This window comes from Bactrocera oleae, chromosome 4, assembly GCF_042242935.1.
Source record: "Bactrocera oleae isolate idBacOlea1 chromosome 4, idBacOlea1, whole genome shotgun sequence".
Taxonomy (NCBI): Eukaryota; Metazoa; Arthropoda; class Insecta; order Diptera; family Tephritidae; genus Bactrocera; species Bactrocera oleae.
Window position 1 is genome coordinate 53,870,405 of NC_091538.1, and position 25,027 is coordinate 53,895,431.

At 34.8% G+C, this 25,027-nt stretch overlaps 1 long non-coding RNA gene across 2 annotated transcripts in view; it reads right to left on the reverse strand.

The window, feature by feature from the left end:
* The window catches only part of LOC106619118 (uncharacterized), a 38,996-nt gene extending 15,535 nt beyond the window's left edge, over nt 1–23,461 (reverse strand). For both annotated transcript variants that reach the window (XR_004976641.2, XR_004976640.2), the window contains exons 1-2: nt 23,111–23,461; nt 1,156–1,323 (exon numbers count right to left, since the gene is read on the reverse strand). This is a non-coding gene — a long non-coding RNA (uncharacterized lncRNA). The remainder of the gene's footprint in view (nt 1–1,155; nt 1,324–23,110) is intronic.
* Between the last annotated feature and the right edge of the window lie 1,566 nt (nt 23,462–25,027).

A 25,027-nucleotide genomic window follows, 5' to 3' on the forward strand; every position in this document is an offset into this window, starting at 1 on the left:
TAATAATCACTTGATTTTTTTTTTATATCAAGAATATGCATAATAAATTGCTGAGATAGTAGTTGGGTTGGGCGCACCGGCGGTAATGCTGGAAAATGGATTGGAATTTTTTTTACTTGTTGTTGTAGTGGGAAAATATTTCCTGGCTAGCTTTAGTTAATGTTACTGAGGTTACTGTCTTTCCCTGGATATATATTCTGGTTCTCTCTGGTCACAAGTCGTGAAAACGAATAATTATTACATCTGGTAACATCTTTATATTGGGAGTTGAAAAAAATGATCAGACCTAAAACTCAGATCCTTCTTATCTCTCTCGAAGTCACCTAATAACATATCAATTGCATATCAAGAAATTTGAGGTTTCAGCTCTAGTTAATAAATGCAAGAACCGAGGACTTATAATTCGAAAAAAATTCATAAACACAAGCGAATACTGACTGTATTTACAGGTTCAACAGAAAACAGAGATGGTGTTCTTGGTGGTGAAAGTGTTGAGAAGCAACTATCTCAATTCCCGATTGAGTAATGTTGAGTTTAATTATACGTGATTCTGAAAATGTAATGTATTTCTTTAATTTAAAAACAAACTCTCTAACAACTATGCTTTTCCGTGAAAGTTACAAAGTTGGAGAATAAGAAAGTGGTTAGAATTTAATTTAAGTTGCAGCTTCATGCACATAACGGTATTAATGATATAGCAACGCCGAAGCAGCAAAAGTGAAATATAACCAGCAGATGGAAGATACAGAATACGCCTGATGAAAGAGCAAATTCACTAATGTATGTGGTCCACAGAGCGCGTTGTAAGACGACACGCACCAGGCAGAGCGTTAGTGGGAGAATCTTTTACTGAAAGAACACACAGGGTTGCAAATTATGTGGCTAGTGCAACAGAGACGCCGAACTGGCTTATAATTTCACAAGGTGTCCATTGAGGCCGCGGAGATAGCGGAGGTCGCTGAACAAGCGGCGAGTGCGTGACATTTGCAATTTAATTTCATTTTACTTAATTTTCGCTTAGTTTGCATCTTGTGCCTTTTGCAGCCTTTTTCTTTTTTCATTACCAACAGTATCTCTTCTGGTGGTATTCGACTGTCTACTCTAAACACACCAAGTTTGCTTGTTCAGTGTAAATTTGGCTATGAGTGTACTTACTTCTACTTGAAGATGCGCTAACATATGTATGCCGTAGAATGTCGCTTGAGTACACTTGTGCCATCATTTATGTTCTCGTCAGGCAGAAATCTGGACAGTGACAGCAACGTTTTGATGATGTCGGTCACGTTCTGACCTTTTTTGGCGGAGCACTCCAGCAGTTTTGCTCTGCAAGTGAGAAAATAATGCAACTGATTAAAAATGAGAGGTTCAAGGCAGACAATCTGGAGAGTACTTAAAAATAAATTGAAATTTTTTAATTAGCAAAATGATAAAGAAAGTGCAAATATTGACGTTTTTGTTGACATTAAAATTATGTTAAATTAAAAAGGTATTTTAGTGAATTAATCGGTAAGAACACTCACTTTATTTTATTAATTGAAATATGTTTAAAAAAGTGTTTGATGGCAGCGAACACAACTCCACTCTAAAATGAATTTATCAAAAGAAAATTCTCATATTATACTATATATGATAATAGGTGAGATTAGGTTATACTGGCCCGCTGTCACGCCATACATAGACCTACTGGTCCTTAGTAATGCCAGATTGAGGTTCTGTTTAATTTGTGGCGAAGTATTCGAAGTCACAGACGTCAACGCGGTCAAGCGTCTCTCTCATGCACTTTCTACTGTTCTTAAGTAAAGTATAACCTCAAATTCTATTGAAACTTTTATACAGAGGTATAAAAAATCGGACTCCATTTTATCGAAATGTCTAAATATAAATCTAAATCAATGAAGGCCCTAACAAATTTTGAATTTCAATTCGAAACAATTATTTTTGGAGTTCTTTCACCTCTGTTGACATTCAGAGCTGTTTCGTCCAGGTGTAATCGAAATACTTAAACTATGCTTGGACTAAAGCTATTTAAGTTTTCTCTATGAGATCCCTTTACCGTCTGTCATTGATCTGTATGAAGGATCTTATTTTATAGTATAGTCTCATGTATATAGACCAGCGGGGTTGCATTCTATCGATTTTATTGGTTCTTTGTGTTCTGAGAAGATGCTGATAGACTTGCAAGTTAAGTAGGACGCACTTTGGGGACACACTGTAATGCTCAAAATCTCTTCTAAAGGTACAGACGATTACTAAACTTTGCTGCTGATGTGCCGGTTCCGTTGCCTGGGCTAAGAGGTGAAATGGTTTTTACATAGTCTGGTATTTTATTTGGGAATGAATAGGCACAAAAGGAAGAATGAATACGAGCAGCATAGAAGATCGATGCCAGATTTCGACTTGATTGAAAAAAAAATGTATTTTAAAAGAGAAGAGCGTTCGGGAAAAAGTTTTATTGACGGCTTTCACGGATACAAATTAGTATATTATTTTAGAAACCTTGAGAGATCCAAAACTGTTAGAGAATTCTTAACAAGTAAGCAGGAATCTAAAAAATTGAATTGAAGCCAAATATAATTTGCACAGAAGGTCAATAACTTCTACGCTGAAAGTTCTTCTATTTCAAATTTACTTTCGCTGCTTAAACTACTATCCACTATATAAGGATATATATATCTTCAATCCATATATCAAAAATACACACACATATACAAATACGTGTCGTCATTCGGAGCTACACATCCGGCAACGTCAAAAACTGGCGATTATTATTTTGTGCGCCTAAAAGCAAGCCAGCAGAAATAAGCAAAATTGCAACAAATCAGCACTGCCTATGGAATCGCTCATAAATTCACTGACAACTATTGCGTCTGCTGTTAAGTCTGCGTATATGTTTATTTTTGACCCACCGGCTGTGGTATATGTTATTTTTAATAATTAAAAGTAGCTATTGTTATTATTATTGTCTTTTTGAATTTTTTCATAGTACCTTATATTTGTTGCATTCCAGATATACAAGTACATACGCGATTTTTGTTTGCTGTTATTGGCGTGAGAATGGAGCTTTACAGTAGTAGCATGCATTTAAATTTTACTTTAAATAATAAGTATAAAGGTTTTGTCTTTTCTTGTAAGTACTGAAGCTAATAACAAGTAGAAATTGAGGTTAGGAATATTTCAATAAACAGTTCAAATTTTATTTTACTGCCACGTACTCGTATAGTCGAGAATCATACTTATCGCACCCACTGTTGCGTTCGACTAGTCGACTGGGTACTCTGAAGTACCTCCATCTCCATATAAATCAGTGCAGACATATTTTACTACGATTTATTCGGCAGAAAGTATACCCTGTTTATAATTTCCATGAATTACACCTACAAGTAGCACATTATAGTTAGGTCGAGTCTAAAAATATTATTAGTATTACAGAGAGGGAACCTCAGATAATTAAAAACCTCTGAGTCTATTTTGTGTAAAGGAAACCCGCTCATAAATCGCATCTGCTATATGGAGATAACTAGAATCTCTTGATAACATTAAGACCCACAAGACATTAAGAAATAAAATGTCAAAAACCGACAGAAATGTGAACGTCAAATCCACTTTAGAAAGTTATATTAGAAATACACTCTTCAAAAATAACGAATTCGTTTGACTTACCTATGAAGTAATATGAGGTACTGCGCTAAATGAGAACTACAAGTAATATCAAAATAACGGGAGTGGATTTTTAAGACATAATTCGATAACAGTAGAATCAGAGGATTGATGCAGTTACATTTAATATACAAGTATACTTGTATATATGTTGCAAGACTTTTCTGTCAGACAACGGAACTACGTGGCGCTAAATATACATTAGCAGTTTGTAGAGAACTATATAAATCTTAAATATGACGAACCCAGGCATGACTGGATAACAACGGTAAAAACAGACGGCAGGGTTAGTATGCTTAGATACTTAACAGCCCTTCGGAAAGGATATGCTGCAAGGTTTTTATTCATATTATTTTCAGGCAGGAACCGGCAATGGAAAAAATTCAATAGAGCGGCTCTTTCTGAAAATATCTGAAATATTTCCTTTTGTATGAGCTTGTATAATAAGATCGGCCTAGTAAAATATTTATATTGAAATTCACCAGGAAATCGGATTAAACTACGAAGCAAGCAGACAAAAAAAAATATTCTTTTCAATGTTTGAAAGACCAAATTGAAAATTTTATTATTAAATAGAATAGCAATTTGTGTCAGTTTTAATGGAAAAATTCGCTTGGACTGCCCAAATAGCGCATTGTCCGTTGGGCATGAATACCATGAGACGAAGTCTTTGTGCGAAAAGCGCTTCGACTCCACTGCACCAAAGCTTTCAAGGGGGCTAAAAGTAATATTTAGGGGTTTGTTGGCCTTTCGTGGTATATATGTATGTAGATTGCAGCTTTGACCGTAACTTTCGGTATTACGGTCTCCACGCCCAAATATATAATTGCATATGGACTCTGTTAAACATGTATGTGTGTTTGTGTCAGTTTACTAATGGCAAATGCCAATGCAGTTCCAACGACGAGCTGCAGCATCAATGCCATATCCGTTCAGCGTTGCGCCACAAAGTTGCTGTTATGTTGGTAGCGCTTGTTACAGCGTTGATCGATGCATGAGTAGACTTTGAAACTTTCGGTTGGATGACGGGCGATTGTTATTGTTGTTGCCTGGTGTTGCTGACCTGACACGCCAATTGTGGTTATGTAGCAATTCCCAACAACAGCAACAATTTCAGGAAATGTTTGCAAATGCATGTATGTATGGGTGAGTGTGGTGTCTATTTGCACAGCATTCAACAGCTGTCAAGTTGGTTGCGAAACTTTAAGTGACCATCAATTTTACGCTTCTTATCGTCTGCGCTTGCTTGCAGCAAAAGTTCGGCGGAGCATGCAATGGCGCAGCGTTGAAAATATAACCGAAAATAGATAGGTATAGTGTCTACAAGTGTTCGAGTACCTTATGCATTTTCACACAGAACACAGCTGAGTTGTTAAGTATGTCTGGGCTGTGAGCTAGTGATTTGAAGTGTCAGTAATGTAAGCGTCAATAAGTATTACAGACAATGATACGGTTCGTTGTTGATAACTCTTTACACCAGACTTTTTCGTAGCTCGGCAACCAATGCCTTACATCTACTAGCCTGTTAGAGGTTCTTATACCATTTATAGTTTGTATTGAAACGACTGGAGTTCCTGGGGGCACTAAGTGTGCAAATATATGTTGGGTATGATTAATTCATCCGTATAGTATAAAATAATATATAATCTAAGAGGAGGCGAATAGGAACTTTTAAAATCACAGATTCGTGGGTGCTGCGATGCATTTGTTGAGGACTATATGTTAACTCAAAATGACTTCCTATAATCTAGCATAAGTCCAGCACGAACATTGAAAATAGTTTGAGGAACAACAAGAAGCACTTTTTAAATTGTATTATCAATGTTCGACAACTTATAAAACATCTATCGTACTGACGGATAAGCCAATACCATCTTTAAACTAAATTAAACTGTCTACAAATTAGTTCTGGATTTGTGACAGCCGAAACATTTTCCTATCCACACTTCACCCTGATTTACTTAAAATTTGTGCAACGCTACCTTTAGCAGTTGGTCTAACAACAGCTAAACATTCTCCATTTTAAGATGGACAGGGTCAGGACAGTTGATACAAATTAATTATGATACAAATTAATTGTATTTTAAAACTGGAACAAGATTTAAAGAAATAATTATATATAAATTTTCAGTAACCGGAATTCGTTAAGATTGGATATGAAATGCTTTCATTGAATATACTTAAATCGTGCTTGACACATATGGATGGATGAGTATAGATTGAGAGAAAGTTTTGAAAAGTGTGCGGCGGCTCTATTCTAAATCCCAGCCTTCAAGTGGTACAGATGTTCATGTTTCGCCTCTTCGCCCAATTATAATATTTATACCAGTTGCTTGTTCGATATGCCACTCTACAACAAGGTTTGACGAATGAGGACGGGTATATTAACCAAGACGAACGAAGATAGACAGACATATATAACTTAAGCAATCTCTGGTTTGAGGAACGCTGCTGAACGTCAAACCTGCTGCAGGATATGAACATGGGAGCGTTCGGGTTGCAGAAACTCGTTTGTGATCTGAAAGGAACCGATTACTCTCGTTCACTTGGCTATTTATGTGTAAAAATGAATTTACTTATTTATGCATTTCGTTATATGAAACATATGTGAAAAAATTTATCATGAAGAAAAAGTTGTAAAAGTAATAACTCTCTAAGTTAAACAATAAAGTAGAATTCGAAATGCAAAAACAGCACGTCATTAAAATTTTTTAACTCCTGTCGACAAGCAATATTGGCGAGAATTCTTTAATCGAATGCATTCGATTTTCGGCTAAATAAAAATCAGACACGCGCTGACAGTGTTTTCGAAGCTTCCAAAATTGTCAATCCAACTAATATTTTGACGCTTCTCAATGTGAGCACAAAGCTGGTATGAAAAACTCTGCCAAAAAAATAAAGAAAAAATATGAATTGAATTTCGTTCAAATTGTTTTTTTTTTCATTTTCCACACACAAAAAAACACTCTGAAACATTTTTTTGTTTTTGATATCATTGTATTGCTTTTCCTTTTGTGTGTTTCGCTCATGTGTGTGATGCATTCACCGATATGTGTTGGCAATTTTTTCACACGTTGTATCTATAACGGTTTTTGTTGTAATTTTTGCGTTTTTTGTGAATTTGTGGCTTTGTCTTTTTGAAATGCCAGCAACTGGGGGTGCCACAATTACCAGTGTTTAATGCCGAGAAGCATGCTTCACCATTGGTATGCTACGTAAGCGATTATTTTTAATCTAACAGCTATTACAAGGTTTAAGGTCATTCAGTTGTTTTGTTTTTTTATTTAAACATTTTTTTTTGTTGGGAACCAAATGGTTTACTTTGTGACTTTAATTGTTTTATTTAATTATTTTCATGTAGAAGAGTTGGATGTAAAATCAGTTTTGCAAAGGTTACCCTTTGTTGTCTTCTAACATTTTCTCTAGCTCTTTTTGTTTTTGCTTCAATGGATTTTAGTTTTTATAAGTTTAGTTATTAGTTATACGAATAAAAATAAGTAAGGTAGGCCTTATTTTGAACAGAATTTAACGTTATACGACTTCATACAATATACAACTATGTCTCTAGCTCATCTTTTAATCGAAAATACCGGCGTGGTTTATCAAATTTTATGTCGTCTCCGAATACCAAATCTTTTTAAGAGGCATCTCATGTAAAAAATAAGATGATTATTCTAAAAATTTATGTATTGATGACAAACGACGATGTACTTTTTTCATGTCTTACTGAGTTTCGGTATTAACTTTTTGTGATAAAAATTTATCTGGCATAGTTTGATACTTGTTGTTTGGGGAATTATATACTACCATCAGTGAGGAGATAGAGAAGATAAACATATTATTTGGTTCCATTGCAAACATTATAGTCAATCAACTGGACCGGAAAAGTCAGATTTGTGGATTAACAACTTGTGGCTTTTGCTTCAAGACACTAAATGCCATCATTCAAATTATATGACTCTTTGTAATTTTTTCCGTACTTTTTGTAGCTGAGAGGACATAATGGATACAGCCTTGATGACCATGCCTAACCCTAAATATACAAAATACTTCAAAGTTCGGATAAAGCATTCACATAAGTGCATTTAAAACGGCGGGTAGTACATAGAAGGGTAGAAAATTTAGTTCGAACAATAAACTTGAATATCAAACTTCATGAATGAATTTGGAAAACTGAAATTTTCTCCACTTTTAATTGCAATCTAACCTCAAAATCCAACTTTACTATTTAAATATAAATGCAGGACGGATAAAACATGGTGTCCTGTTGATCTTATAATTTTTGTTTTGCGTGCGTTTGCTCCTTTATATGGCAACTGTGGCTAGGCAAACCACTCAAGCAACAAAAACTTCTACTTTATCAGCGTACTAATGTCTTTTTTGATTATTTGTTTGCTTTTTTGTTTTTTTTTCTGTTTATGTTCTTGACTTGGTCTGCCGATTTGTTGCATGTTCGCTGACACTTGGAAAACAGCTGCGCACTTGCTGAGGAGAACAGGAGAGGAGAGTGGGCGAAAGGAAATGAATCTAGGGTGTGTCGCGTAGTGGAAACCGCCATTTTCAATTTGCTGCAATAATTACAACATTGCAATGCATTACTTCGTTTGGCGTTGTGTTGCAATGACTCGCACTGATTCCACTGAATTGCAGTCGCAACTGCTCCCCGCGGTAACACTGTTACCTAGCAACCAAGAAATGTGTGCACGCAAAAATCCAATTAACTGCAGTTCATGTCAACAGATGTCACTACACGCCCTCGCTTCACCAATACACACACCCCACTTAATTGACTACAGTTCTCTTTTCCCTTCTTTGATTAGGTCGGTTACATTGAATTGCTTTTCTTGTTATTTATTAAATTTACATAAAACGGCAATAATATGAAAATATCCTATACATTTTTTTATTAGCGAACTGTTGCGTATATTTGGGGGGTTGAAATAGTTTTATTGCAGTAGGAGGTTTACATTTTATTCATGGTTCACGTACATGCTCTTTCTGATACTTCTTGCGGGATTACTGACGAGAGGTGCTCGCTTTCAAATTTTACCACACAGTTTCTGGTACCCACTCACATATGTTCTCTTATGCTTCCTTGTGCGATAAAAGTCGGTTGTAACTTAAATCTCGAACAATATGACTACGTATGAAAAATATCTGGAGGACCTGACACATCGAATGTCGATTGACTTAAATATCTTTTTCTATACTTTCGATTTTTTTTTTTCGCACAAAAGAACCACCAAATTATCACTATGCTATTTGTCAACAATTAATAACATCATCCAAATTTTTCGTAACCAATCTACAAAAGCACACGCCGACTCAGTTAACATGTGGTTTTAGTAATTTAGACAAATGTCTATCAAAATTGAGTAAATTTATAAATTTAGCTCATTATTTTTAAAGTTGAAAAATTTACTTATTACGTATTTAATACAGGCAAACATATGCGTTCCGTAGATCGGTAAAGTTACACGAGACCTTGGAGAAATAATTTTCTCTTAACCGAGTGTTTCTATACTCTTGCAACTTGTTGCTACAGAGTATAATAGTTTTGTTCATCTAACGGTTGTTTGTATCACCTAAAACTAATCGAGTTAGATATAGGGTTATACAGGGTGCGTTCCAAAGTAAACAGGACTTAAAAAAAAAGCACAAATGGTTTTATCGGCAAAATCAATTAATTTTATTCAAAATAATTTCCTTCTGCTTCAATATAGCTTTTTGCTCGGTCCAAAAGTATGTCGAACGAGTGTTTTAGCTCGTTGCCCGATATGGCCGCCAGTATGCCGGTGCAAGCCTTTTGAATGGTCCACGTCTGCATGACGCTTTCCTTTCATCGAATACGGAGAGTGGTTGGTGTTAAATTGTGATTTTTGGTCAAATAATCGTCGATCGATGAGACGGCGCATTATCGTGCAACAAACGCCAACTTCCATCTTCGCGATATTCGGGCCGAACACGTCGAATACGGCGTACCAAACGCTTCAAAACTCCAAGGTAGAATACTGCATTAACGTTTTGGCTGGGTGGAACAAATTCTTTGTGAACAATACCGTTGGACTCATAAAAACAAATCAGCATTGTCTTCACTTTTGACTTCTCCAGGCGCGATTTTTTGGGTTTCGACTCATTTCTCATTTATGTCCTCACGACCACTTTGAAAACGTTTAAACCACTCGTGAATACGGCTACGGGATAGACAATCATCGCCATAAACTTGTTTCATCATTTGATGAGTTTTGGTAAAAGTTTTACCAATTTTAAAACAAAATTTAATGTTGGCTCTTTGTTCAAAGCTCATTTTCGCACCGATGACAAAAACATACTGACACTTAAAACGCAATAACTTCACTTCCAATAGATGAAATGTCATGAAATTTTTACTGGAAGTCGATAAAGAATATCAGATTCAAACGCACTAGTCGACATATAGATGGCGCCACAAGAGTTATAAATGATTAGGATGAAGAGACGAGTTGAAATCCGGGTGACTGTCTGACCGTCCGTCCGTCTGTGCAAGCTGTAACTTGAGTAAAAATTGAGATATCTTTATGAAACTTGGTACACATGTTTCTTGCTAACGTAAGACGGTTGGTATTGCAGATGGGCATAATCGGACCACTGTCACGCCCACAAAACGCTATTAACAAAAACAAATAAATTGCCATAACTAAGCTCCGCAATAAGATACAAGAATTTTATTTGGTACAGAGGAACACATTAGGGAGGGACATCTGCAGTTAAATTTTTTTTAAAGTGGGCGTGGTTCCTTCCCCTAATAAGTTTAATGTGCATATCTCCTAAACCGCTAAAGATATAATAACAAAATTCACTGGGAACAAATTTTTTTAGCATCTCTATTGACGGTGTGAAAATGGGGGAAATGGGGTGACAAGCCCGCCCACTCCCCATATAACGGTACTGTTAAAAACTACTAAAAGCGCGATAAATCAAGCACTAAACACGCCAGAGACATTAAATTTTATCTCTGGGATGGTATGAGATGACTTTATAGGAACCGCGTTCAAAATTTGACAGTGGGCGTGGCACAGCCCACTTTTAGGTGAAAACCCATATCTCGAGATCTGCTTAACCTATTTCAACAAAATTCGGTACATAACGTTCTTTTTATATTTCTATGTTATATTGCGAAAATTTGTGAAATCGGACTACAACCACGCCTACTTCCCATATAATACCATTTTAAATTCCATCTGATTTTTTAACTTTCAAGTATGCAAATCAAGCAACAATGATTATATAAAAACGTAAAACTTTGCATGAATAATACGTTTAAGGTATGCCACCATGTGAACAAAAATTATCTAAATTGAACCAAAACTGTTCAAGCCCCTAGGTACTGAAAATGTGGATCCCAGTGCCTATAGTTGACTTTTTACCGAAAATATCGGTCACTCCACAAAGAAATCTCAAACGAGTATACTATTTGACTTTGCGAGAGTCAAAAATGTTCGGTTATATCCGAACTCAGCCCTTCCTTACTTTTTTATTCTAATTTATTTATTTTTTGTGAAATTTTTACGAATAAACTACTATCTAAACTACCCTATATATGTAGTACATATGCCTCTAAGTATTTATCTCGCTAACATTGTCATGCTTAATCAAGCATATTAACTGCTATCGATTTCAACATAACATATTTATTCCCTCAATTTGCATAACTCAAAAGAAAATTCACACGCTCTCGTTCACAACGGGTATGCTCGAATAAACGAATTTTGTATCTTAACTAAACACACACATTTATGTAAAATACAATTTTCGTACAAACACACAAGCATATGCATATGTGTTTTGATTTGCGCAGTACAGGGAAACCGTTTTGTGTTTATTAAATAATTCAAACTGAGACGACGGCATGAACAAAGCAACAACAAAGATACGTAGCGATTTATTACACAAATATGTTCACATTCAAGCCGCAAAAATATGTCATTATGCTGGGCAAAAATAACATATCTTTTTTACACACACACAGAGGCAGGCACACAGATTAATGTACATACATAATTTTTTTTTTTGATTGAACTCATCTTAATCGGGGAAATTCACAGTAGACCCAGTCTGTGACTTCTTCCGGTCGCACCTCTCGCTGAGTATTGGCCAAATCAGATTTGTTGGCGGCGATTAAAATGGGAATATACTTGGCAGCACCAATTTATGACTTCAAAAGTATCAGAATAGTGACAAAATAAGTAGGTGTATATGTGTGTATGTATGTATTAAGTGGAGTTACGTTGAGGACTTTAATCTTGTTTGTAAGTGAAGTAGCAGTAAAAAATCTACGCGTGATGGTCGGTTTTGGAATTTAAAAATAAATATTTCTTGAGCGATTTGGTAGATTTGTGAATTTTATTTATTTCGAATTTGTATATTATAATCCTTCTAAAGAAAGTAATCTCATACTGAGTAAAACTATGATTTATGTTATGAAATACGTATCATACGCTGCCACCAATAGATTATGCTTTTCAAACAGTGCATTCAGAGCTCATATATCTGTTACTTTATCATGTCCAGTTATGATTTTAGACAGCAGAATACCAGCTTGCCAATTCTTGGGTTCGTTCTTTGCCATTAATAATCTGGCGATATAAGTCTTTATAGGAGAGTGGACCTGTTTCAAATAATTTAAATTTTTCAAAGACAAATGGAGTAGAATATTACTACTTTCTGTAGTTCTATTATACAGACTTTGAGGCTACCATCGGCAACAAAAATGGCTGATCTTATAAAAAAATCAAAATCGGATATAAATACTCCGTAAAGCACTCTATGTTGAAAATCTAACAAACCATATTTGCCAACAAACATCATATGGATGTTTGTCTAATAATATATTATAAATGCATTGTGGTTCGTGAAGGAGATCGTCCACTCTTGACTGAACTTTTATGCGATAAAATTACTTCGGTGAAGCATTGGCTAGGGAGAAATTAAAAAATGATAGCTTCTCTTACTTCTAATCAAGAAATAGTTTTATGGTGGCATAGCCAATCTACAATATGTAAGAGTTTGAGTTCGTATAGAACGAAGTGTACCTTTTCTAGATATACATCTAGGCATCACCATAACATTATTAAGTTTTTTAGTTCATGACACTGATTGACACTGGGTTGGGTTATCGGCTAAACTAATTGTGTGGACTACATAGCTTAAGTACCACTCGGCGTGTGAGTACTAAAACTTTGGAGACAGAGAGATGACTTTAGATCTGTTTATTGGTCATTGTAGGTGGTGGAATGTTTTCAAATCGATATAGAAATGAGATTTGCATATCGCAAGAATTCCAAATTTGTCAAATTTCTTAGATCAATTCCTTTTATGAACATATCAAAAATAAATAAAAAGTGTTTACAAAGATTCTAGAAGTCCATAATGATTAAACAAATAAATTAAAACAATAAATAAATGCAGTTGAAACTCGGCATACGCGCAATCTTAGGTGATACTGAAAATGGCTTTCAGTACCCTTGTCTAAGGTAGAATGTTTCTCAATCCGAAAAAAATGGCTATAATATTTCAATATTCTCAGACACATTTTACGAACAAAGGTGGTTTTAGGTAACTTTCGGAAAACTGGTTAAAATTTCTACGTCAATAAATTTGCGGGAAGAGTTAATATATCCAAATTTTTTGAGAATATAATTTTAAACAACACAAAAATAATTTTTAAAATATACATTAAACCGAAATATTCAATCAAAACAGGGCGTATTGGCGTATGAGTATCATTTGTTTGATAATATTTATAATAAATAATAAAATAATCATGGTAATGACCCAAAGATCATAGCAAATTCAATAGTATCTTAATTGCCCACATTGATTTATCATTGCGTTTCAAGCTGTTTATTTATGCAACAACACATATAGATACATACATGTATACCTCGAATGTCGGTGGAATGTGTTGGTGAGCATGTGTTTATTAAATTAAAATAAATTGCAATGAAATTGTCTTACAGGTATGAAAGAATGCAAACCGATACACAAATTACAACAAAGCAAAGAGAAAAAACAAAATGAAAGAACAATATATCTGCCTTATGGCAGTTAATGGGTTGTCTTAAAGTGATGTTGACGTTCAGGGTCTTTTCAAAGGAATATTTACGCAAATAAGAAATCATTTCAACAAAGGTATAGCTTTAATGATTACGAAGAACTATATTGCTCAAGACCCTAAGCAAAAAGTGTGAGTCATTTAATAATTATAAAATTATCTCTAAACTTTTTTTAATAATTTTTTTACCTAGTTAAAAGACTTTAAGTCAATTTTGCGAGGAACAAGCTCTACCAGCTAAGGTGTTAAATCCAATTATCCATCGAATTGTACTACTCACTAAGAACGTTGTTATTTTTGTTGTTTCAGGGGCATAAAACTTTCCTGGAAAAGGTTTGGGGTACACTACAGTTCTCTTAGGGCAGAAGTACATGAATATACTTTGTTGTATAGATCTCTTGACAGCTATCATCTCAGGTCACCTAAAAAGATACCGATATCAAAATTATGTTCTGTTTGTAGGAAGTTAGGTCGCAGGAAGTAGAGTAAAAAGATAAGGCTTTAATTTGTTCTTATGAATTTCTATAGGCTTCTCCATGCTTTCACCGTAAATAAAAAAATATTTAAGCATGTCATGAAGCATGAAGAGATTAATTGTAGCTTACACAAAGAGATGAATCATATAAAATTCTACGATAGGGTAATTAACAAAGTTTCAATTAATTAAAATCCAACTATACGCTAAAGATGCAAACAGACACTTTAACCCTAGCAAATATTCGACTATCCGAGAAATCTCCAATTACCTTAATACTCTACCTGCCAAACGCGTATACACGTATACACATACCATACATGCTACCGAAGCTACCTTTACAAATTTCGTCATGACTATAGTCCGTACTGTCCGACGTGTACAGAGTGTATAGAAGACTCTGATCATGTTTTTTACCATTGCCCTCGGTTCTCAAGTATAAGAGAAAATCTGAAAATTACACTCGGCGGTAGTTTCATGGTGGAAAATTTGACAGCACTTATGTATGAGTCCTCTATTAAATGGAAAGCTGTAAGCGAAGCTTCAGCTCTGATTATAACAAGATTGAGACACCTACAACAGATTAGGAGTCAGTCAGCCCGTACCGTAGAGGAGACTTAAATGTCTTCTACTCTTCCATGAAGTAATACTTTGTTTAGTGGTTCCGTGGGAGAGATTTGAGTTGGGAGTAGGTGAGGTTTAGCGAATTAAAGTTCCGCACTTCGGCTTTCGATGCTTCCCCTTACTATAAAATAAACCAAAAAAAAAAAATACCATACATACATATAAGTTGCCGGTCGTGAGCGCTAATCCCCTTGGCGTTGGTACAACTACCACAACAACTTCGTAGTCGCATTATTGTTGCATTTATCGCCATTGTTTTTGTTGTTTGTGTTTCTATTTTTTGCTGCTGCATGCGTCATTAATCAAATTGATACAAACGGTGCTATCAACTTGGCTTGGCATAAATTGACGCGAAATTACACATACACACACACCCACACATAGAGGCATTCTAGCACACAGACATTTTAATACATTTGCTCAGCAAAGCACACTTTAATGCACCACACACCATACGATATGGGGTGTGTGGGTGTGTGTTTGTCTTCGTGCAATTCGCTATTCTGTTCCCGGTGGATTTGTTGCTAGTCATTTAGCAAAGATTACATAGTTCTATATATCTCTTTAACAATCCTCATAGTCCCTTGAGAGCTGCTCGGATTTTTTATTCTTGCGTATTTAAAATACTAAAAATATTTTTGGGTTCTACTTTCGATCTACAGGTAACTGGGTTTACAGATTTAGCTAAATTTAGATGTGAAAGACTGGGTTGAAACCAAGCAAAGACCAAAAACTAAAGCAAATGACGCTCTTGGGAAACAAAAGACAAACATTACCTCAACTAAAAAATATTTATGAACACAGTAGCTATGAGACTCCCCGAGAAAGGTAACAGAAAGGTAGAGTGCTCTCACTCAATGTTGGGGAGAAAGAGAAATATATAGACCGAGAGTGAGAGGGCGAAAGGTGGAAAGAGACGGATAGATGGAGTGATGAAGAGATTGTGAGAGGGACAAAAGTAAGTGATTGGAAACAACTTACCATCAGCATGACCAAGTGATATATTTTTTATGAAAAAAGCCTTCTTCAATGCACTTGTAATCATAATGGACTCTAAAATTAATCATAATAGTAATGGCTTGTACTCGTATGATATATTATCATCGTTGTCGGAAAGTTTCTACGGGAATTGGTGCGTCTAGAAACTCGTGAAACAAAATAAAAATTTTGTGCTAATAAAAAAATGTAATTTTTGGACTATTACAGCTCAAAACTAAAAGTTGCAATAAAAAAAATCATACGACGTTTATAGAACACAACTGTTATGCTACTGTGGAAATTTTAAATGGATACGTTCGATAGTCTGGGTGTTCACTTTATTTTATAGTTTGAAGTGTCAAATCTGACTGATCCAAACGTTTCGACACCACTATTATACCAACTAAATAACTTTTTAGGAGCCTAAAGTGTACATTAAGCAAAAAAAGTAAATTGGCAAATTTTTCAAGGATCCGCATTAATCAAAACGGCTGAGTTCAGATCCCACATTCCCATAGAAAGAACATGCATGTTTTTGTGTCTGTTAGACGTCGCTTGCCTGTCGCTTTCTCTTTTGTTTAACTGACGTTGAGAAAGCAATGTACTCGTCGTATTGGTTTATGGGGCACACTTGCAAATAAGTAGTAATGTTGGAAATTATTTAGACAGAGCGACTTCTATATCTCGCGCAGTGTCACTTGTTTAATGTTGTTCATACGCTCTGTTGAACCGCCGACATATTATTTCATCGCTGTTCGCAATCACCAGCGTGCGGCATATTATTGTTGATTTTATATACTAATTCTGTGCTTTGTGTGTGTGTGGATTTTTTTTTGTGTTTTGGCACTTTCTAATACTGCTTTTTTAATTTTTCTATTATTTTATCGAGTCCTTTTGGCTGCGCTTCATATAGCAAACATATGCACTCATCCACATTCATTTATAATATATGTTTTTAGCGTGTGTTCATATTAGCTTTCAGCACGATTTCCGTCCCTGCTATTATTATCTTTCAGCATTCATGCTTCAACAAGCGAATCAATCAAACCGCGAATACATTTTCCAAAAACAGTGGCAAGTGATATAAACATTCATTATGACTGCTACAATAAATTTTAAAATTCTATTTTTTACTATAAAAATTCTTGAATTGAAGGTTAGTATAGAGAACGAGACATAAAAATTGGTAACGCAACTTGGGTAGAATTCTAAGAGCATTATTTTTGAGAATTATTTGTTTGCTCTAATTTTAGATGATATCATTTGATACACTAAAGCCCGGTACTAGAGCTAAGATTTTGTCTGCAAGACCTCAATTTGTTTTAAAGTAGTTTAATAATTTTATTGTTTGTTCAATATTCTTAAATAATGAGATCAGCATGTTTTCTAGAATTACTGCGTGTTGGGCGCCTTTCTGAGAAGGGTGCTGCATTTTTGCTGATACGGATACGACGAAATTAAGCAAACCAGTATAGATGAAAATAGCGGTGGCAGTGTCACTTTGAAACCGATAGCCTTAGAACGATTGGACAAACAGTCGTGAAACTTGAACAGTTTTATAGTTAATGTCAGGCAAGGCTACAGAAAGCATTTCTTATCGAATTTGAACTGTAGCCATTTTAGGAGATATGAGTTTTACTAAACTTTAATGGTTTTATATATGCAAGATTTTCAGTGGTGCGATCATAATCTCAAACCCCTATACAATAAACTACTTTGGTGAGTCTCCGTACTTTTCGATCTGTTTTACTTCACCTTCAGCTGAACAATTATCAATTTTACACTTATCTACAATCACTGATATAAATAGCGGTGAACTTGCTATTTACATATGTCAGAAGTTGGATTTTTTTGCCAATAAATGCGCCTAATTGGCACGAAACTATGGCGAACCAATGCGATTTGAGCATTATTTGTTCAATTTAGCAATCATTGCGGTCAATCGGGTGAGACTGCTGGCAACGAGGCGCAGCATGCAGCAATAATAAATCGAATTCGGCATGAAATAGCCGGTTGTGCCATGCGGTTAACAAACAAACGTCAGACGGTAACCGGGAAGGGTAATGACGCCGACTAGGCTAGACACAAACGATAGCGGTTGAAAAGTCTCCTGAAAATTGGTTTATACACTAGCGGTTTCCCATGGCAACAATTATGCCACAAATGGTTGCAAATGCAGATGATTAAAATTTAAAACAGCTCGGCTTCCAAGAAATGGAAAGGCTTACAAGGCTATGACTACAGAAATTTCAGTAAAGCAAACCGTAAAGAGTTGCCGGCTGCTGTGGCAGCAGTAGAAGTGGAGCGTTGAAATAAGCTTAAAGACGAAATAAACTAGAAGGGCACAATACAGCCCAGCATAGCAGAGCACAAAGTATCATAAACACAACTATCTTAATTCTGTTGCTTTAGTAACAACCCCGGGAGAATACTGTCAAGAATACATTAGCGATAGATGTTACAGATAGAAAACTATTTGTGCTTCCAACGTCGCAAGTGAAGGATTATATCAGTACCAATACCTCAGCTACGGCAGAGGTCTCTGTCTTTGACGTATTGTCAGTATTCGGTAATAAAGACGTACATCTCTTCGGAGCCTTTGACCGAAAATTCAGAAACAGAAACAATTACTTAAGATGCCTAATGTATGAGCATCCACGCCTAAGCTTTAGAGGTGTTCAGTCGTCATAGCGATTAATTATGGACATAGAAAGAAAGGGTAGATGTCATTCTAATGTAGCTGTTTAAGAAAGTTTCTGGTATAACAAATAAGTTTTAAAAGAGCCATTCTCTTTTAATTTAATCACTCTTTAGAACTGTATTATATTTTTATCTTTATCTGTTTGTATACCTCTTTTTCTATTGCTAGCATTAGTAATGTTTTAATACTAAACAATCCACGGAAACGTAATTAAAGTAATGATTTTAAATAAAATAATTTTTTTTTGGACCATCCTTAATTATACTACTATATCCCAGGTATATGGTAGTTATATAAATTCACTTACATTAGTTATTAATAGATATTGTTGTACGTATAAAATTTAGCTTTGGAAATTTTCCTGTACCATAATTCCAATTTAAAATAATAAAAACGTATAAATTAAGTAGCTCTCATGCAACGTTATATCATAATTTGGTCCAATTCAACTCTGGAACTAAATAAATAGCGTGCTGAGAAGATGGGCAAGAATTTCAATGGGTTTGCCCCTCATATCGAAGCCCACGTAAACAGAAACAGCTAGACTCATAATTTTCATATTGATATTGAACAGCGCCGATCTTAGTCATACTATTCTTAAATTCTTTAAAAATTATTTCCTATATTTCGATTATTTCATAGAACTTCTTTCTCTCAAATTTCTAACTCCGGAACCTAGGCGAGTTCGACAATTCAAACAAACAAATTTAACAAAACTCTCCTGAATCACAAAATTAAACCAACAGTTTGTGGACTCACGTAGCAAACTGAACGTAGCGTATGTAATAGATTACAGTCTATGAAAAGCTTATTATATTCCGACCTATCTTGAAATCAGTACTATGTAGACTGGCGTACTGGATGATCCTTGCCTTATATTTCAAGTTTCTCTTCCGATTCCTTCTCGAAGGCACTGCTCGAGTTTTAATAAAATTTTAAAATGTTGAGCAACTTATAAAACATTCCTACTCTGAATGTTTTTAGACTTATCACTGAATAGCCCAATAACTGCAGCGCTACTATGAAAATTGCCGCTCTTCATACCTCAATTTCTTTCTGAGTATTCCTAATATCCTCTTAGGTTCTGGCTTTGGGCTCCCAATTTTCAACTTTAACTGGCTAGTCAAGTTTAGAATATGAACCAAGGGATAGCGTGATGTTGCGCCTAATCATATCTTTAGACTCGACTTTCTGGTCTATTTTGGAGAACTTGGGACTAGAACAATCAAAACGTGTATTGATAATATGAAAAACTCCTCTTTAAAATCCATTTCCTTCGAGAGTTTAGTAAGCTAACTTTAAACCGGTAATTTAAATTCTCGAGGAAGTGTGAAGAAACAGCATTAGTGAAGGCTTTGGGGCTGTTGACTTTGCTTAAATTTCTGACTTTTTTTCATAAGCTTTATAACTTAAAAACTTTTGGTCTTGTGGGCAGAAAAACTTCGTGTAGTAAATTTTATGCCCTTTAAAAATGATATACGGTTTTTTCATAAATAATTTTACGTCGGAAAATCGAAGTGAAGCCGAAAAAATGATTTCCTGTGTTTTTTATATAGTAGGAATCGAAGTTTATAATGAGATAAGCCGCTATTGCATTTAGAATCACTTAACCGGCAGCATATATGTTTTAATTTTTTTTTAAAGTATCAGACTTTCAGGTAGCACAAAGAAAAATATGATATAAAAATGAAACACCCTAATGTATATTCTACTAAATATACACTTATATGCGCCAGCAACATGTGTAACGGCAGGTTTGAGTTGACGAGTGTTGGCAACATCTACAAGAAAACTTTGTCAACTAACGGCAAATCCGAGTGTGAATTTGTGCAGGTCTTTGTGCTGTATAAATATACCGTGTCGAGCGTGTCATATTAAAGATGTTTGCAGACAAAGTTTTGTAGATAATTGTCCTCCAAGAGAATGTGTGTTTGTGTGCCACTATGATTTTTTTCCGGCAGAGCCCAACGTGGCGAGACAAGCTTTAATATAGTAAGGTAAATGTCTATATAAAAAAATGTATGAGTATGGCTTTAATTTGTGTTAGTAACGTCATTATATAAGTACTCCTGTTGCCACTATGGTGAATAGTTGAAACATTAGATGTGCATTGGCGTAGCCTGCTCCCTATGAAAGCATACCAGACAAAGGCTTTCAATACAAAAACAAAAATATAATAGAAACAACAGCAACAACAAATCGGCGAGAAATTCAATTAAACAACATGCGTTGCTGCTCTAGTTTGCTAGGGAGCATATCTTTGATGGTTTAACGATTTTCTGCTTGTAAAACCTGATACACAGAAACACACATAAACACAAGAAAAATATACATACATATACTAAGTCAAAGACAACTGCTGCATGTTAAGAAATTAAGTAACTTAGATATTTCAGCAAACTGCAACAGCCCGGCAATAAAGTCGTAGAAATATAGGAATATTTTACGAAGCAGATTGTCTCTCATATCCAAGGCTACCATTGACACCGGCTGCAGCCTTTTCTCAATTTCGATAGTGTTGTTGTGGAATGAAAGCTTTCCGCATTCATTAAACACTGATGAGATAGTAACCGTCAGAATGTCAGAAGGCCAAAATTGCAATTAGTTACAATATTTTGAAGGTCATATTTCGAAAATTCAGAACTGTTGGTTGAACTCTCTCATCAGATGAAGAGCTAACGAATAATGTCTCTGACCGGGAAGGTTTCCAGTAAAATTCGAATCGGTAAAATCTTTAAAGCACTCAACTACTCAATTTCTACTTACTCTGAACTTTGAATTCAGCTTATCAAGCAGTAAGTACTACTTTGAGACGTTGACGTCACAACATACCAGTTATTACCTGTATGCTTATACAAAACTGTTTGTTCGTTGAGGAGGATTGAAGAAATATACAAATTCAACCCATATTCTTGAACAAAACTTAACCTGTTCTCTCACGACAGTCGGTTATAACTAATAAGATTAAACCCGGATTTATATCAGGACAAACACTACCAACATTCCTCGAAATTACGCTCACAAGAAGATAACTAGTAAATGATAATTAAGGGTATGAGTTTGTGAATTAAATCCCACACGGCCTACTGCTACCGATAAGTATGCTCATCTCTCGTAGAGAGGTTTTAATTCTTAGAGGCAGTATCAAGCAGCTAGGAATTTGAAATTTTAAAGTACTCATTTTTTTCAGGTTCAAATATCAATATGGATGAAGATTTTAGCTTGAAGTTCTAGAAAAAATTAATGTTTACCTTTTATTTGTGTCTTTCAGAATTAGTTGGAAATAAAAAATTGGAAGTACCTTCTGGTCAAGCTTCACCCGCCCGACAGAAGCTACGTTTTACCTACCTTACTTTTACGTATAGTATAGTAATCTAGAAAGTATCAGGTGAACGAGCATTCCAGAGAATTAAAGTAAGGGTGAGAGAGGGTGCGTCAACAATCGAACAAATCAACTTAATGAGGAAAAATTTCTGAAATGAGTTCACTAAGTTTGCCAAGAATGAAGATGTTAAGACTAAAATTTGCTATAGTTTGGTGGCCTTGTGATAGAGACATTAAAATTTACCAGGATTTCGAACAAACTAAAAGAAACAAGAAAACTCATTACAGAAGAAAGACGGTGGGTAAATTTCGTTCGTCAAATCAACAATGATCGACGACATTTGCATTTGATATTCATACTTGAAAAGCAATCGAGGTGAACTCAAATAACTCCACAAAAAGACCACAGAAGAAGTCAGACCTAGACATATATTGACCAATCAATATCATGGCTTTTTGACATAACTCATCCGCAGAATATTTATCGCAGATAGTGAAGAGTTTGATTTAACCAAATAAAGGTTCCTATAAAAGAAAATATAATATTAATTAAACTCATCGTATTATAATGGATGATTGCTGAATGATCATTAAAGGCTTTGGATTAATTAAAGAGTTATGATATATCGAATTTACATAAATTTAATATTTATGGTGAATAGCTCAGATGAATTCGTAATCCCTATTAGAAATTTATATCTGAAACTTAGCTCACAATATGAACCCAGATTGTCGAAACAGACGAAGTAACGGGTTTTTATGTTAAGTGCAGCTGTAGATTGAAACACTTTAATGTAGGTCTAGACAATATAACGATAAGACCGGAAAAATATTTCTAAAAAATGTTATCTTTAGCCATGACAAGTATTTATACTGGTTCAAATAAAATATGCCACTTTTGGCAGTACTTCCACGAAGAAAATACAAATTGAAATCACAATTTTATGTTTTTATTTCTCATTCATTAGATTATCCCTGATTTAAGGCGGATATTCAACTTCCAAGCCAGAAGGCCTAGCATGGATTTGAAAGATTCTTGGACTGTATTAGAATTATGTTAGTAAAGTGGTTACTCATTAAGCCGATTTGGAAAAAACGTAGAACGTTGTGGAAAGAAGATTTTTATTGATTATTTTCGAGCATTTTTTTAATCATAGAAATGTTAGGTCGGATCTTACCATAATTGTTGGTACTTCAAAATAGTTTCTATTATTATTTTATAGATAGTAAATTATTTTATTCTTCAAATGCTACTCACCTTCAGTGTAATACCGCCCAGATCTTATTCGCTATTAAGGAGATCCTCAACCGTAGCACGATATTTGTCTGTGACCTACATAGACGAAGAGGAAACGTTTGATGAGCTTTTGCCCACACCAGAGCCGCCCAAGCTAATCAGGCCACGACAACTGCTGCGGTTGCTAGGACGACCAACAGCAACCAGAAATTACTGTTCTCATTTGTTTTAACTGTGTAAACTATATGCATGTTGGTTGAGCTTAAGCGCGCTTATTTTTTTGACGTTTTATAAAGCGTTCGTTAAACGTGGCTATTGGATTAATTAAGAAAAACTCCTGATTTTGATGACTTTTTAATAAATTATTTGACTTCCTTGCTGCAAGTGAAGATAAATGAAACCGAGGTTATCGTTAATATTATGCGAAAGCGTCCGAAGTGTGATTTTATTTTAAAAACTCGTTGATTGATTAAAGAATGGTAAATTAAAAGCTGTTTATAAATTCCAACATTTCATACTACACTTAATGATGCTCACACTACAAAAACAAAAGCAAAAGCATTATTTATCAGTAAACGTCTCTGAAATCTAATAGAAACTCTCAAAAGATTTCATTAAACTCATACCGCGCTCTCAATTTATGTTTCTTAATTTGTGTTTAACACTTTTTCATTATTTCTTGAATTTATTACTTCCCATTTAGGGGTGAGAGTGGTTGTACGCGGTAGTTTCGGATGCGCGTAAAATTAATTATGATTTAGCTTACGATTTATTTCCGTTTTCGCTATTTGACTGCCCGCCTGTCGTCCCTGCAAACGTTTTATTCTGTTCCATTTGTTTTTATTGTACAGACTGGTAATTATCAGTCCGTCTCTTCATGTATTGTGGCGGCACCACATGCTGTCAGCGCCGTCTCTCAATCTCTCTTTTCACACATTAAATAAGTGCCTTCCTTTATTAGCAGAAACAGTGGTTTGTCCTTTTTTTCTCTTCTTCTTTTTTATTAGTTACTTATGTGATTTATGTGTTCACATTTATTTCGTCTTTTAGTGCTTACAAAGGCGGTTGTCTTTAAGTTGAAAAGATAAATTACAAGCAAAGTTTTAGTAGATTTTTATAGGATTTAAAGCCATGAAAAATAAGTTTGTTTCTAATGAGGTTTGAATAAAGTTGAGAAAAGCTGTAAGTGATGTATTGTTATATGAAAGTGGTGTATGTCTATATGGATAGCTGTAGTATAAAAAACTACCAGACCCATAACCAAAAAAAAAAAACGTTATATAAATAGTGTATTTGTGAAATTTTTCAACAATAGCACCTTCGGGTGGCATTTAAAAAAAAAAACATTTTAAAGATCGCGATTAAGGAACAAAAAGGTTTCTAGTGTCGTTTGAATAACGAATGCAGAATAGCAGCAGGTGTATTGCTTAAAGGTGCACGAAAGATATCATCTTGATATGACTTCATAAACGTGGCTATAAAATTATAAACAAACCCGTATTGACATCCTGTTTGTTGACTTAAAAGCTCCTATCGGCTTTTTCTGTTAGAATATGACTAGATTAGCATTAAAAATAAATATTACAATATATAATAAATATATTAATAAAGTTGAATAGTATCTTTACTTCTCTTGTAATTTATAGGAACTTCTCTGACACCCTGTCGTGCGAACTTAACTAACTAGATGTCAAAATTCCAAATTAACTGAAAGTAGTATAAGAAACAAATAATAGCATTTTTATAACTGTTATGAACTGGCTGTGAAGATATTGTAGTCTAGAAAGCTAGCTTCTAGAACTTGATGGAGTTGAGAGTAAAAAGTAAATTTGCATTTAGTAATTTATATTGTGTAAATGTATGTAAATGAGGTAAATGTAATCCTAAATATTTGCATAACTGCTCCGACTTTGCCCACAGGAATACGAAAGCAAAACA